The sequence below is a fragment of the Idiotropiscis lumnitzeri genome, unplaced genomic scaffold (genome assembly GCF_059441095.1).
Source record: "Idiotropiscis lumnitzeri isolate Australia: NSW breed Sydney's pygmy pipehorse unplaced genomic scaffold, RoL_Ilum_1.0 HiC_scaffold_184, whole genome shotgun sequence".
In the NCBI taxonomy this organism is placed as follows: Eukaryota; Metazoa; Chordata; class Actinopteri; order Syngnathiformes; family Syngnathidae; genus Idiotropiscis; species Idiotropiscis lumnitzeri.
This window is the reverse complement of record NW_028283722.1, coordinates 229,958-235,000: the sequence shown is the minus strand read 5'-3', so window position 1 is coordinate 235,000 and position 5,043 is coordinate 229,958.

The following is a 5,043-nucleotide window of genomic DNA, read 5'->3' as shown; positions in this document are numbered from 1 at the left end:
CCAGCCTCCCTCGTTGTTTTTTCTCTCTCATTTTTTTCGGACGTGGGCTACCGAAATTTCCGTTACCGATTCAGCCCCCGTGCGCGGTGAGGAAGTCGGCTGGGCCTCGGTATGTACTCGGTCCGTAGAGGCCGCGTTACCGCGTGGCGGTCAGTCGCGGGAGGGAGCCGGAGCCGCCCGCACGCCCGCGACCGCAACACGCACTCGGAGGCGGCGTCTTCTGACAGACGCCGGTAGGGTTTGAGAAACATGCTTTTTCGGAAAGGACCGCTCGGCTGACGCGGGCCTGGGCTCCCGCACCCCTCTCGTGGCGGGGCACCCGCGAGCGCGGCGGAACTCCCGTGTAGGACATCTCTGGGCCCGTGTGGCCGACGGGCACGCGACAGGGTCGTCTCGGTCTCGCGACGAAAGCGGTTTCGCGCTGGTTGGTGCGCTAGAGGTCGATCCGCAGGCCGAAGGAACCGTCCACCCGAACACCCCGGCGCGAGGCCGGGGCCGGCAGGGGCCCTCCGATGGCGGGTCATGCTTGCCAATCGGTCAGTGGTTGGTGTGGTGCAGTATATGTCAGGGTGTGGGTGCGAGATGGGCCGGGAGGACCGCTCCTCCTGCGTCGGACCCCGAGTCATAGGAAGTGCCGTTTTGTCACAACCCCAGGGGTGGGGTGGGTAACGGTAGGGAAGTGCCGGCCAACGCGCAGAGGTCGACCCGCAGGCCGAAGGAACCGTCCACCCGAACACCCCGGCGCGAGGCCGGGGCCGGCAGGGGCCCTCCGATGGCGGGTCATGATTGCCAATCGGTCAGTGGTTATGTGTGTGCTGCGGTGCCGGCCAACGCTCAGAGGTCGACCCGCAGGCCGAAGGAACCGTCCACCCGAACACCCCGGCGCGAGGCCGGGGCCGGCAGGGGCCCTCCGATGGCGGGTCATGATTGCCAATCGGTCAGTGGTTGTGTGTGTGCTGCGGTGCCGGCCAACGCTCAGAGGTCGACCCGCAGGCCGAAGGAACCGTCCACCCGAACACCCCGGCGCGAGGCCGGGGCCGGCAGGGGCCCTCCGATGGCGGGTCATGATTGCCAATCGGTCAGTGGTTGTGTGTGCTGCGGTGCTGCGGTGCCGGCCAACGCTCAGAGGTCGACCCGCAGGCCGAAGGAACCGTCCACCCGAACACCCCGGCGCGAGGCCGGGGCCGGCAGGGGCCCTCCGATGGCGGGTCATGATTGCCAATCGGTCAGTGGTTGTGTGTGTTGCGGTGGGGCCGGGAGGACCGCTCCTCCTGCGTCGGACCCGGGTCATGGGAAGTGCCGTGTGGCGGTGGTGGGGCCGGGAGGACCGCTCCTCCTGCGTCGGACCCGAGTCATGGGAAGTGCCGTGTGGCGGGGCCGGGAGGACCGCTCCTCCTGCGTCGGACCCGAGTCATAGGAAGTGCCGTGTGGCGGGGCCGGGAGGACCGCTCCTCCTGCGTCGGACCCGAGTCATAGGAAGTGCCGTGTGGCGGGGCCGGGAGGACCGCTCCTCCTGCGTCGGACCCGAGTCATAGGAAGTGCCGTGTTGCGCTGGTGGGGCCGTGCCCGCCAACAGCCTTCAGTGGTCGGATACCACGTTTGCAAGCTCCCCGCTGGAATGGGGACTTAGAAGAAATGAGGGGAAAATTCCCCCGGAGCTCCGTGCCTGAGGGCGGGCTGTGAGCCGCGCCGCGTCCGCCAACAGCCTTCCATGGTCGGACACCATTGTTCGCAAGTTGCCCGCTGGAATGGGCACATAGAAGAAATTTCGAGGATAACATCCACCAGAGCGCCAGGGCGGCCGTTATTGCAGTATGCGTCCGCCTGGCAGCTCTCTTCCGCGGGAACCATTGGGCAATTTCTTTCACGGAGGTGGACATAGAAGAATTTTTGTTTCTAAAAACGTGGTTCCTAAAAATGTGCCCCAGGTGTTTTGGAAAACCCGGGTAAACCTGGGAAGTAGGCAAATGACCCTCTGACTAGGGGTAAAAACGTTTGCCTACTGCAGCGCCCCTAATGCAATTCGGCGGAACTGCAACGCCCCTGGTCGCCTAAACGCTACCCCTGGTCGCCTAAACCTCACCCCTGGTCGCCTAAACCTCACCCCTGGTCGCCTAAAAGTCACCCCTGGTCGCCTAAATTGTCAACCCCTGGTCACCTAAATTGTCAACCCCTGGTCGCCTAAAGGGGACTTAGAAGAAATGAGGGGGCAAATTCCCCCGGAGCTCCGTGCCTGAGGGCGGGCTGTGAGCCGCGCCGCGTCCGCCAACAGCCTTCAGTGGTCGGATACAATGTATGAAAGTTCCCCGCTGGAAAGGGGACTTAGAAGAAATGAGGCAAATTTCCCCGGAGCTCCGTGCCTGAGGGCGGGCTGTGAGCCGCGCCGCGCCCGCCAACAGCCTTCAGTGGTCGGATACAATGTTTGAAAGTTCCCCGCTGGAAAGGGGACTTAGAAGAAATGAGGCAAATTTCCCCGGAGCTCCGTGCCTGAGGGCGGGCTGTGAGCCGCGCCGCGCCCGCCAACAGCCTTCAGTGGTCGGATACAATGTTTGAAAGGTCCCCGCTGGAAAGGGGACTTAGAAGAAATGAGGCAAATTTCCCCGGAGCTCCGTGCCTGAGGGCGGGCTGTGAGCCGCGCCGCGTCCGCCAACAGCCTTCAGTGGTCGGATACAATGTTTCAAAGTTCCCCGCTGGAAAGGGGACTTAGAAGAAATTTGTAAAAATTCACCCGGAGCTCCGTGCCTGAGGGCCGGCTATGAGCCGCGCCGTGCCCGCCAACAGCCTTCCACGGTCGGATACAATGTTTCAAAGTTCCCCGCTGGAAAGGGGACTTAGAAGGAATTTGTCAAATTCACCCGGAGCTCCGTGCCTGAGGGCCGGCTATGAGCCGCGCCGTGCCCGCCAACAGCCTTCCACGGTCGGATACAATGTTTGAAAGTTCCCCGCTGGAAAGGGGACTTAGAAGAAATGAGGGGGAAATTCCCCCGGAGCTCCGTGCCTGAGGGCGGGCTGTGAGCCGCGCCGCGTCCGCCAACAGCCTTCAGTGGTCGGATACAATGTTTGAAAGTTCCCCGCTGGAAAGGGGACTTAGAAGAAATGAGGCAAATTTCCCCGGAGCTCCGTGCCTGAGGGCGGGCTGTGAGCCGCGCCGCGTCCGCCAACAGCCTTCAGTGGTCGGATACAATGTTTGAAAGGTCCCCGCTGGAAAGGGGACTTAGAAGAAATGAGGCAAATTTCCCCGGAGCTCCGTGCCTGAGGGCGGGCTGTGAGCCGCGCCGCGCCCGCCAACAGCCTTCAGTGGTCGGATACAATGTTTGAAAGTTCCCCGCTGGAAAGGGGACTTAGAAGAAATTTGTAAAAATTCACCCGGAGCTCCGTGCCCGAGGGCCGGCTATGAGCCCCGCCGTGCCCGCCAACAGCCTTCCACGGTCGGATACAATGTTTCAAAGTTCCCCGCTGGAAAGGGGACTTAGAAGAAATTTGTAAAAATTCACCCGGAGCTCCGTGCCCGAGGGCCGGCTATGAGCCCCGCCGTGCCCGCCAACAGCCTTCCACGGTCGGATACAATGTTTCAAAGTTCCCCGCTGGAAAGGGGACTTAGAAGAAATTTGTGAAAATTCACCCGGAGCTCCGTGCCTGAGGGCCGGCTATGAGCCGCGCCGTGCCCGCCAACAGCCTTCCACGGTCGGATACAATGTTTCAAAGTTCCCCGCTGGAAAGGGGACTTAGAAGAAATTTGTGAAAATTCACCCGGAGCTCCGTGCCTGAGGGCCGGCTATGAGCCGCGCCGTGCCCGCCAACAGCCTTCCACGGTCGGATACAATGTTTCAAAGTTCCCCGCTGGAAAGGGGACTTAGAAGAAATTTGTGAAAATTCACCCGGAGCTCCGTGCCCGAGGGCCGGCTATGAGCCGCGCCGTGCCCGCCAACAGCCTTCCACGGTCGGATACAATGTTTCAAAGTTCCCCGCTGGAAAGGGGACTTAGAAGAAATTTGTGAAAATTCACCCGGAGCTCCGTGCCTGAGGGCCGGCTATGAGCCGCGCCGTGCCCGCCAACAGCCTTCCACGGTCGGATACAATGTTTCAAAGTTCCCCGCTGGAAAGGGGACTTAGAAGAAATTTGTGAAAATTCACCCGGAGCTCCGTGCCCGAGGGCCGGCTATGAGCCGCGCCGTGCCCGCCAACAGCCTTCCACGGTCGGATACAATGTTTCAAAGTTCCCCGCTGGAAAGGGGACTTAGAGGAAATTTGTGAAAATTCACCCGGAGCTCCGTGCCTGAGGGCCGGCTATGAGCCGCGCCGTGCCCGCCAACAGCCTTCCACGGTCGGATACAATGTTTCAAAGTTCCCCGCTGGAAAGGGGACTTAGAAGAAATTTGTGAAAATTCACCCGGAGCTCCGTGCCCGAGGGCCGGCTATGAGCCGCGCCGTGCCCGCCAACAGCCTTCCACGGTCGGATACAATGTTTCAAAGTTCCCCGCTGGAAAGGGGACTTAGAAGAAATTTGTGAAAATTCACCCGGAGCTCCGTGCCTGAGGGCCGGCTATGAGCCGCGCCGTGCCCGCCAACAGCCTTCCACGGTCGGATACAATGTTTCAAAGTTCCCCGCTGGAAAGGGGACTTAGAAGAAATTTGTGAAAATTCACCCGGAGCTCCGTGCCCGAGGGCCGGCTATGAGCCGCGCCGTGCCCGCCAACAGCCTTCCACGGTCGGATACAATGTTTCAAAGTTCCCCGCTGGAAAGGGGACTTAGAAGAAATTTGTGAAAATTCACCCGGAGCTCCGTGCCTGAGGGCCGGCTATGAGCCGCGCCGTGCCCGCCAACAGCCTTCCACGGTCGGATACAATGTTTCAAAGTTCCCCGCTGGAAAGGGGACTTAGAAGAAATTTGTGAAAATTCACCCGGAGCTCCGTGCCCGAGGGCCGGCTATGAGCCGCGCCGTGCCCGCCAACAGCCTTCCACGGTCGGATACAATGTTTCAAAGTTCCCCGCTGGAAAGGGGACTTAGAAGGAATTTGTCAAATTCACCCGGAGCTCCGTGC